The sequence below is a fragment of the Marmota flaviventris genome, chromosome 8 (assembly GCF_047511675.1).
Source record: "Marmota flaviventris isolate mMarFla1 chromosome 8, mMarFla1.hap1, whole genome shotgun sequence".
Lineage (NCBI taxonomy): Eukaryota > Metazoa > Chordata > Mammalia > Rodentia > Sciuridae > Marmota > Marmota flaviventris.
This window is the reverse complement of record NC_092505.1, coordinates 13,960,960-13,972,046: the sequence shown is the minus strand read 5'-3', so window position 1 is coordinate 13,972,046 and position 11,087 is coordinate 13,960,960. Positions and strand designations below refer to the sequence as shown.

The window sequence follows — 11,087 nt, the reverse complement described above, 5'->3', positions numbered from 1 at the left end:
TTTTTTCTCAAAAAATTTTTTTTGTATGTGTGCATGTATATGAAACTAAGTATTGAACCTAGGGATGCTCTACAAATGAGCACCATCTCCAGACTTCTTTATGTTTTATTTGAAACAAAACTTCACTAAGTTGCTGAGCCCAGCCTTGAACTTGTGATCCTCCTGACTTACTCTCCCAAGTACTTAGCTAGGATGACAGGCATGTACCACCATTCCCAGATTTTCTATTAAAATGGTTTTTCTTATCCTTTCTTTGATTTGAATAATATTGCTGAAATTGAATATGTCTATTTATATTCTTTTTCAATGATTATTAAGAAGTCCTTCCTGCCCCTATATCTGACCTTTTAACCAAGTTCACCCTTGAAGTATTGGATAGGGATTCACTTCCATTTTTCATACAATGAATCATTTTGTAGAGCATGATCTATTTAGTTTTGTGGGGTTTGTTTTCAATTTTTAATTGACAGATAAAATTACATGTATTAATTGTGTACAAATTAATGTTTTGAAATAATTATATGTAGTTATCTTACTCTGGTTTTCTGTTGCTGTAACAAAATATCAGAGGCTAGATAATTTATAAAGAGGTTTATTTAAATCATGGTTCTGGAAGCTTCTACATATGCTTGGCTTCTGGGTAGAGCCTCATGCAGTATTGGTTCATGGTGGAAAGCAGAAGGCAAGTGGATATGTGCAAAGACAGAGCATGTGTATGAGACATGAAACAAATGGCATTTAACAATACCCTCTTGTTGTAACTAATCCCCTCTCTTGAGACCAAGCTTCAACATGAGTTTTCACAAAAGCAAACTACATTCAGGCCATAACAAATGTGGAATGGCTAAATCTAGATAATCAACATATGCATTGCCTCACAAAGTTATCATTTTTGTGGTAAGAACACTTATGACCATATTGAGTATTGAGCAATCTGCCCTTTATCCATATATTAACTTCCCATATCTGTGCATCTGAGTGCTATTCTACCCTTTTGTGCAATTTGTCTTTTTTAATATCAATACCATCCTGATTTTTCTTACTGTGGTTCTGAAGTACGTCTGTGTCAGGTGTATTAGGTTTCTTCTTTCCTCCTCCTTTTGAAGTCTGTCTTAGCTATATGTGGTTTTTTATTCTTCTACATAGACATTGTAGTAGGTTGATCCAGTTCTTCAAAGAAATCCCACTATAATTTTGATTGGGTTACTATTAGATTTGTAGAGTAATGTGAAGACTGTGATATCTTTATACTAGTTATTGCTAGTGCAGAACAATGCTGCTGATTTCTATAGTTGGCAGCACATGGGGCCGCCATGATGAACCCTCATTAATTTTAATGGTCTGTTGAGGTTGTTGGTTTTGTAGGTACATGTTCACAGTATCCATATATAATAGCATTTTCTCTCTGTAATCCTTAAGCATACTCTCTTTTTTGTTTTCTAATAATTTCTGCTCTCTTTGAATAGTTGGTCTATTAATGAATATTCTTCTCTTTCTTTCAGGAAATACACCTAAAGTACCTTATTATGCATAATGTTTGGTTCCTTTAGACTTCAGTGTTCAACCTTAATTAGGCTAGGAGCATTTCCTTCTATTTTTCTCATATAAGAGGCTTTAAAAATATCCTATAGAAATGGAATTTTATTCAGTGCTTTAACTTTTCTTGAGATAGCAACACCCCACAGGTGCATGTGCATGTGTGAACGTGGCTGTACACTGGTCTAGTTTACATCTGAAGACTCCTCCCATTCCCGAGATATATTATGACCCTCACAGATGATACAAGCTTTGTGTTTTATTTTACTTTCTCCATTCAAAGTTACACTTTTCTTTTTAAACTGTTGTCCTTTGAAACCCCATGACACTATTTTTTTTAATTATGTTACCTTTTATTATTTTACAATATACTTCAAAAATGCCATTACAGTTGCCTTAACTGCTCTAAGACCTTCACTGAAGTTTTTTTTCTGGCTGGACATGAGAAACAAGATTAAGTGCCAATGCTGGCTTTATTTTTTTATAAACAATAATTTGGGTCTTTTTCATTCAATGTGACTACAGCATTTTCATAATAAACTCACAAAGGCAATACAAAGAAATACCTACTAAACAGGTTTCTGCCAGGCAATTCATGTTTTAAAGTTAAGACTCTACCAAAGTGGCACTATGTCATTATAGGCATTCAATTTTTGTTTTCTTTTTTCAAGTTTGTCAGTTCTTCACTATTATTATTTTTTCCCCTAGCAGGAGATAGTGTGTAATCAGAAAGTAAGGTTGAGAGACCATTTACAGTTTCTTGCAGTCTCATGGTGGATTTATCTGAAGAGCGGATATAAACCAAAGTGAACACTAGTCAACTAGAACCACATTTGGTCACATTCAAACAGTTCCAAAAGCACTTTGCTACTATATATGTCTCCTTCTTAACTGGTTCCATGTTAATTTTATTAAAATTGTAACAAATAAAATTGCAAAGTTTTTGTAGAATTGTATTTTTAGGGAACTACTATATTCAAATTAAAATATTTCAATTTGTAAAATGTCATTAGTAATATTGTTTCTAAAAACATGGTTGGCAAAATAAAAAGGCACAAAAGGGGATAAGAAGAAATATTTTCAACTTTCAGTGAAGAGTACCAAAGCATGTATCTTTCGTGAAGAAAAGTAGAGAAAAATGTTCAGTAATTCATGCACAACTTGAGCTATGAAAAAACTTCTCTTCTGATAGATCCTGAGGCTTGAGGAGAAAAGAAGTTTTCCTAATCACATGCTTCATGTAAAATAAAATATAAAGCTGCACATACATACACGTTTGGTTTTAACAGTGGACCCATTTTGTTTTTTTTTAAAAAGTGAGGCAAATTAAACAAAGAAAAGCAAAACCAAAATACCTTCATAAACAAATTTCAACTGTAGCCTCTGTCCTTTTTACCACTCCGTGGGGTAAAATGTCCAATAAAATGTAAAATGCAGCACACACAATCATGTAATCTAAAAACTTTTCATGATAACTTATTGCAAATTGCACTTGACAGTTCACCACAACAATGGAAAACTGGCCCCTTGTTGGTTTGCACAGTCCTTGAGCCCCAAATTGAAGTTGAAGTCACCAGTAAAATGATCTGGATGAAAAGTTTGCAGCTGTGCTCAACCAGCTAGCTCCACCCTCTGGGGGTGAGCCCACCAGGGAAACTGCTTTGTCCTGCTCTTTAGTGGGACTCTCATCCTCAGGCAAGTAGTCAGGCAACTCTGTGTACTCTTCTACTTCCCAGGAGTATCTTGGAATGGGACCAGCATCTCTTCCCCACTTTCACTTTTCACAACTTGCTGAGATTTCATAACCTTGGTTGATGCTATTGCTGATGCCAAAGCCTCTGCTTTCAAATCTGAACGAATTCGTACCACACATCTTTGAACAGCCATTTGAAAAGTGAAGCTAATAACGCCTTTAATTTTTAACAAATCCTCTTCACATAGATTTCTTCGAGACGTATCATCAAGACCATCTATGTGCAAAACCACTGTTTTGGCGCGTTTGTTTGTAGTCCCCAGAAAAAACTGCGCTTTCCTTCAACGTGAATTCACTTCATTAAAACTATCACCCTCTGCCATATTGGAGGACTGAAGAATGTCACAGATTTCAGAGGCCAGAAGCTTTGTTTCTCCTGGAGTTGTAGTCTTCTGTATAACATTTTGCAAGCTTAACATCATACCCAATTCTCCTTTCATCTTTTCTCTGTTGGCACGACATTCTGCCAAGTATAGAAGAGCAAGCAAAGCTGAGTGGACAACAGAGGGGTTTGGGTGGTCCATAAATAAAATAAGGCCAGGCAAACATCCCTGATCTTGAACAATGGCTCTTCTATTCAGTGGATCTGCTGCCAAATCTCGTAGCTGGTTAACTACTGATAGAGCATCAGGTTCTTCATTCATGGTGGAGGAGGAAGAATTCATCTTCTGTATCATGTACATGAATAAAATCTTCATAAATTCGCTCCAGAGCTTTAAGAAACCACAGCCTGCCGCACCATCAGGATCACAGCTACAGATGAGGTAAAGGTATCCAGGCAGAGCTGAGCGAAACCCTCGGTTCGCAGCCGTGGCTTCAGTAATCGCAGTCAACCGGGATAACTCCAGGTGCCCAAGAGCGAAGGCACTAGCGGGGAAGGCTCTGCAGACTCTCCCTCAGTGACCCTCCATGACTCTATTTTTAAAAATTACTTTTCCATTCTCTTTCACTCTCTCTTTTGTTGTGGTACTGGGAATTGAAACCAGGAATGCTCTATCTCTCAACTATATTCCAAAACAGATTTTTTTTTTCTTGAGATAGGGTATTGCTGAGTTGCCGAGACTGTCCTCAAACTTGCCGTCCTCCAGACTTGGCCTCTAAAAATGCTGGAATTTTAGGCATGCGCCACCGTGTCTGGCTTCCATTCTTGAATATTGGAAATTTTGGAAGACTAAATGAAGGACAAAGAGAAAAATTAAGTTGCACTAGTGTTATAGACAATTCTTACTCACATTTTAACTCAAGTAGTAAGAGCCATGAGATGCTTTTTCAGAGGAACTACATTCAGATCACAGGTGGATTGAAGAGAGGAAACCATTGGGGTCCAGTATTGGTTGCACCAATGGACTCTCTACCATCAGCACTGCTGGGGAGGGACTGCCTGCTGAAGCCCTGCAAATGCCATGGCTGTTACTTTGGTGTCTGTGGCATGATGTAAGCAGTGAGCAGCCCTGCCAGTTGTGGTGCCCAGTGTCCAGCAGGGGTTTGGTCTCAGCTTCAAGTCACATGTCTCTCAACACTTCAGTAGGGAGTAAAAGAGACATGGAGTATCTGGTGAGGCCTGGAGGAGTTCCTGCTCTGGAAGGACCACTGAAGCCAGGCCCAGAGTTTTTGAAATGTCTACTAAAGAGGCAGAGGGTTATGAAGTCCTTTCTTCTATTTGTCCGAGTGGTTTAACCGGCTCCATTAAAACACGTTGGGCATCTTTTACTCCTTGATATTTTCTGAAGAATGGACAGTGACTCTCTGGGTCTGAATGTGGTCTATATCTTTTTCTTTCAAACAATTTTGCAGTGTACTTAGTTTTATTTATTATTATTATTATTAAAGATTACTTATTGGTTACTTAATTTTACAGAGTAGTGGGTCTCACTGTGGCATATTTGTACACACATATAATGTAATTTGGTCAATGTTATTCCCTCTCCATTTCCCTTCCCTGCCTCCCTTCCTTAACTCTAGTAGTTATCTTTTTACTGTTATAACATCACTTCTTTTCTCTCTAACTTCCACATATGAGAGAAAATAGACAATATTCATCTTTCTGTGTCTTGCTTTTCACTTAACGTGATGCTCTCCAGTTCTATGCATTTTCCTAGAAATGATATTTTCACTCTTCTTTATGGTTGAATAAAATTCCATTGTGTATATATACCACGATTTCTTTACCTGATCCTTTGTTGATGAACATTGAGGCTGATTCTATAAGTTGGCCATTGTGGACTGTGCTTCGATAAACATGGGTATGCTTGTGTCCCTATAGTAGGCTTACTTTCTTTTGAATAAATACTGAGAAGTGATAGAGCTGGATCATATGCTAATTCAATTTTTAGTTAGTTTTTTTTTTTTGAAAACTCCATATTTATTTCCATAGTGGTTGTACTAATTTATATTTCTATCAGTTGTGTATAAGAGTTTTTTTTTTCTCCCTACATCCTTACCAGCATTTATTATTGTTCATATTTTTGATGAGGGCCTTTCTGACTGGAGTGAGATGGAATCTCTGTAGTTTTGATTTGATTTTTCACACAGGTATTTTTCTTGTTATTTCTCACAATCCCTGCAGATCTATTCTATGCACCTTCCTGCTCAGCTGTGCATGAAAGTAGGAGGCCAACTTCTCAGATGAACCACTCACTCAGGTTCTCTGGCCCCGTGGCTTCTATTTGGGTTTGTCCAATGTGAGAACTTATTGCATAATATTCTACAGTGCCTCCACTTCCTCACTTATTATGACATCTGGAGAGGCTATAACCACAGCTCCCATTGGGTGCTTTCTCTTCTATGGTTAAAGCCCTCACTAGCTTCTGGAATCATCACTAATTCCCACTGCTCCTTCTGGCTAGTGGGTGATAATCCAGTCCTGATTGGTTTTCCTTAGTCTTTCCCTCATTGGTTTTCCTCAGTAACCCCTCAATAAATACTTTTTAATTCTCTGGATATGCCATCTGTTTCATGCCAGACCCTAGCTGAGAAATTTGCTTAGAGGACTGTGGGGGATACTAGAACTTAGAATAAGTCCCATGTGCTTTTTCGAGCCAGGTTACAGTTTCTTTGGCTTTGGCTTGTCCCAGAAAGGAGTGTTGCAATTTACAGATGGCAATAATGATAATGACCATGAAGAGTCCCTATGAGCATTTGGCTCTGGAGGTGCAAAGGTTGTTTGGCCACTGACTACTTAAGCTGAACTTTGAACCACACTTGGAAATCTCATGGATACACATTGTGTTTCTCTAGGGTTTTGTTCTGAAATTAGGTACAGACTCCCTAGAAGGGTTTCTTGCTCTCCATCTTAACTTCAGACTTAAAAATGGCAACAGTAATATAACAATAAAATGAGAAGACTTTGTTTCAGGCATGGCGTGTAGACTGTTAATAGTCTCACTGATGATATTAAGCAGAGATTCACTCCTAGTTCTATCTCACTGCAGCTCTTGAGCCATGAACATAGTTCTTTCTCTTTCAATTCTAGATTTCCCTGTATTGATTTTACTTCACTCTTTTTCTCGCTCCCAGAAGCAACTTATAACATCAGGGACGCTGCATGAGTTAAAGTAGTTTTCAGAAGATATATTGGATTTTACTTTCATAATATTCTAGCTTTGAATGATACTTATTACATATTGATCCACATAAATCCTAATATAGAAGAAAATATTACGTGAGATATTTTGTTTGCAACTCCACATATATTTTCTACTTTTTACTAGGAGAGTGACCTTTAGAGTAAGGATCTCTGGACTCCCAGACTAGTGGCCCAAATATGAGCTGTGGGTGGGTTGAGCCAATGTGAGGCATGAGCAGAGATGGGAAGAGGGTGAAAGCCACGGTTCCACTGATTCCGTCTCACCTGGGCCTCATGATTGCAGTGAGTGCATTTCCCACTTAAGGCTGCAGCTCCCCTGGAGCTCTCCTTTTCAGAGAGTCTGCAGATTCTGGTAGCTGTCCTTCCCCTGTTCCTTCAAGTTTAGGAATGAGAACAGCTCATGAGAACTGCCTTTCTTATTCCATTTAACTATGATAACAGGCTCCTGTCATCATCCTCAGGTGAGAAAATTTTATTTTTTGCTTAAAGCAGAAAAGTTATTAAATGCAAGAATAAAATCCCGATTGAAGAATCACCTGACTTCTGAAAGATTGAAGAGGTCAAGCCAAACTTAAAGCATTCTTTTGGGAGGAAAAAAGGCAAAAACCCTAGCTTAGGACCAGTGGCCTTTCTGTGGTGCCCCTGCAGGTTTCTGAGCATCTCCTGTCCAGTTTCTCTAAAAGACTCAGGCAACTGCCAAGTGAGCTCAGCTGATGATCTTGGACTTCTGTTAGATAGTCACCTGTAAAGGGGACACTAAATCGTACCCAGAGGAAAACACAGTCTTAATACAATTTTGATGATAAATCAATTCTCCTTGTTCTCACTGAAACTCCCCTATGTTCTAATGATACTGTCAGTAAAAGAAAGGATCTATTTACCTTTGACTCGGCAAAATTACCACCATTTCATGATTCATAGCTGCATAAATAATTTTTAACTACAAAAGCAATGTGATTTGGGGTGAAGATTCTAGGGCAGAGTGGCAAAATCTGTTGTTTTAAGGCCACACAGACCCTGGAACAAATGCAAAGTTGAAAATGCTGGTGTGACTTCTATTGATGCTTGATTAAAGGTGATAATGAGTCTTTTGAAAGACCTGAAGTGGAGAGTAATGTTGTCGTAAAAACGGTAGTTGGAAGAATATACTCATGATGAGCTCCTCGAGCTCTTCCTTCTGATTAAGCTGTTCATCCTGCACAGATAACAAAACTTCTCGGCTACATTCCATATTAAAGAGTGGCAAATTCAAGTCCATTCCCCTGTAGTTTTACCCTTCTCCTGATTAGGTGGGCATGGGATCATCTCAGCTAGTCTCATGCAGAAGTATCTGACAGGAGAGTGGAAGGCCAGTCAATCCTGCTTGAAGACCTCCTACTGTCTCAGATGGTTTTGGGTAGGTCCCTCATCATAGGGTTCATGAAGGTGGTGGAGAGAACATCTTTCCCTTCTGCATTTAGGAGAGGTGACACTCTTCAACCTGTGGCCACCCTAAAAAACCTACCATGCTTTGTCCTTGGTAGACCTCTGCATTCTTGGGTGATGGCAGGAGAGGGCAACAAGCAGACCTGTACCAACCAATGAAAAACCTGAAAAGTGTATATAGCCATGTGTTTTGTGGCATTTTGAAAGAAATTTGGGTCCCTGACACTTTCTCATTCTCAGTTTTCGACCGAGGTGCTAATTTAGACGCAGAAGGAGCAATTGCATTTGATACAATTTTAAATGGCTTTGTATGCCAATTAGAGCAATGAAACTCGGTGGTGTTTGGTAGATCTCACAGATTATCTTTCTAGTTTAAAGAAGCACAATACGTAGATCCCCTCAGTCAAGTTGGAACCCTGGCAATACTTTCAAAGGGCCAGTTTAATGTCCTTTGATAATTGATGTCATCATGTGTGTTTCTCATCAGTTCCCTGCTCAGTGAGAGCTACCTCCTTTAGGTGACGGCAGATTCCCTTTTCAATGGAAGAATAAACCACCTATCTCTGTGTCTCCAGCTATCACTCTTACAGATGTGAAGGTGGCTCCTTTGCAAAGGATCCCAGGAACCCACTTTTCCTCCTTCCTTTCCTGTCTCCTTCTCTCCATTCCTTCCTCATTCCCTCCCTTCTTCCTTTTATTTTATTTAAGATTTATAACTCTTGAATCTTTGAGCAAATGCATTTTAGGAACCTAAGTTTTGTCCAGGAGAGTTTCAGAATGGGAGACATGAGTGAAGTTTTATATTTTAGGGGATAACTTAATGGTCTGGGTTGGATTAACCTGAACATTCAACAGGTATAATATCCTGCAGTGTGTGAGTCAGTCCCTGGGAGTAATGGCAGAGAGGCGGATTTAGCATTTGCCAAAATGCTCACACAAGTTACCAATAAGAACCAAGAAAACTTAAAGAAACTGTTTAAGGGCGGACAAAGAGAGATGGGGAGAAATCAAGGAAAGCTCTATATCAGCAGTGGCATTTGACTTTAAGTCTTTATGTCAGGTTCAGATCTGCAGAGAGGGAAGTGGAGACAGAGAGAAGGAAAGAAATAGCTTCTCCCTAAGTGAGAAAATCTGAGCATAAGCCAAATATACTTGTAGATGTTGGTTGGTTTGGGCTTGATGAGATTAACCTGGTGCATGGCCCCTAATGGTGTTATTTTTAGGAAGAAGTCAGAAACGAAATCATCCAGGAAATCTGTATGATGAGATCATTAAACATTTCAGCGAAAGATATCCTTGCAATTAATTTCGTTTGCAACATGCATGCTTATGAATCGCTATATTTGTTGGGAAGTTGTGGAAAGGTCAAAACTAATTATATATTTGTTATGATGAGCTTAAAATTCTTGCTGTCATTTGTTATTTTGGTTCCCTGGAGACAATGTAGACTAAATTCTATCCCTACACTGGAGTTTTGAGTGTCATTTTTAAAAGCTTTAATGAAAATGTTTCTTTCATTGCTGTAATTTGGTTTATTATGCTTAATGTCACAAAATTGCTTTGAAATCTTGGTATAGCTTTATTAAAAATGGTCTCATTTTAATTTTGCTGCTCTAGGTACAGAATTCATCATGGAGACAAGGAAAAGCAGCCTTACTCTACAGAGATGATCTGGAAATGGCTTAATGCCAGACCTATAAGTCCTAAAGATATTATGCACACATTTAAAATTTTCTCTGATGTTGGTTACTTGAAAATATTTATCTTGTATACATCCGTGTTTGCTTTTCCTGCATTGCTATGCTCTTCTGGTCTCTTACTGAAGAATTTACCAGTATGTGTTTATCGTGGGCATGTGGAGATGCAGATTTGAGAAAACCTCGATGGAACTTATGATTATGGTCTCTAAAAGCCGAGTGTTTCCATTAGAATGGACTAGGCCAAATTTCAAAAACTTCACCTTTGAAATTTCACCTATTCAATTCCAATATTCCCCAAGGCAAGGACTCTCATCTTCTTCAAAATCGGTGGCAGGTGTCTGTGTGGCATCTGCTCCAGAGATGGTTCATTCATCATCCTGTCTTTGTTTATTATCCACTGTATGCAAATAGATGAGCAACTTACAGAGAGTGATGAAAATTAAAAAAAAAAAAAAAGTGTTCAGATTCCTCCAGCTAGGCGTTTATAACCAGCTCCCAGTGAGTTCATGATAGCATGTTGTCTTGTGAGATTGCTGGGGGCAGGATGAGGCTCGAGACACAGGAATGGTCACAGAATGCCGTTCACATGTCTCAAGTAGGAACTGGTGGACTTGCCTTAGGAAGGAGACGTGTTCAGAGTAATTTGAGATCAGTACTACAAGTAGTCTGAAGGTAGAGAGTCGTTGTATTAAATACTGAGGGTTAGAAATGACCTTTTACTGTTTAAGTGCCTTGGCAATGCATTGGTATGCTTAAATATTGCTTCCAGGCAACATTCATAGCTATCAGTCCATATATTCTATTAAGAGGTAGTGAGAGAGCGCTACTTATAGTTCTTTAAAAATCAAATCTAAGTGCATTAAAACAAAAGGATCAGATTTTTGTAGTGCCTTGTTGAAAGCCCAGGCTATACACTCTGACAGACTGAAGTTAGAATCATAGTTTGGTAACCAATGGTCTGGCCTTGAAAGCTACTTCACCTCTTTTCCTGTGGTTTCCTTTTCTGGAATGCAGATGATAATGTGAAGTGCTGACCTTGTGGGTTAAAACTGAGTGGGCACTTGAGATCCTGCACGCCTGGAGCTGA

At 38.6% G+C, this 11,087-nt stretch overlaps 1 pseudogene; it reads right to left on the bottom strand.

The window, feature by feature from the left end:
- Positions 1 to 3,106: 3,106 nt before the first annotated feature.
- Positions 3,107 to 4,145, bottom strand: LOC114087710 (armadillo repeat-containing protein 1 pseudogene; annotated as a pseudogene).
- Between the last annotated feature and the right edge of the window lie 6,942 nt (positions 4,146 to 11,087).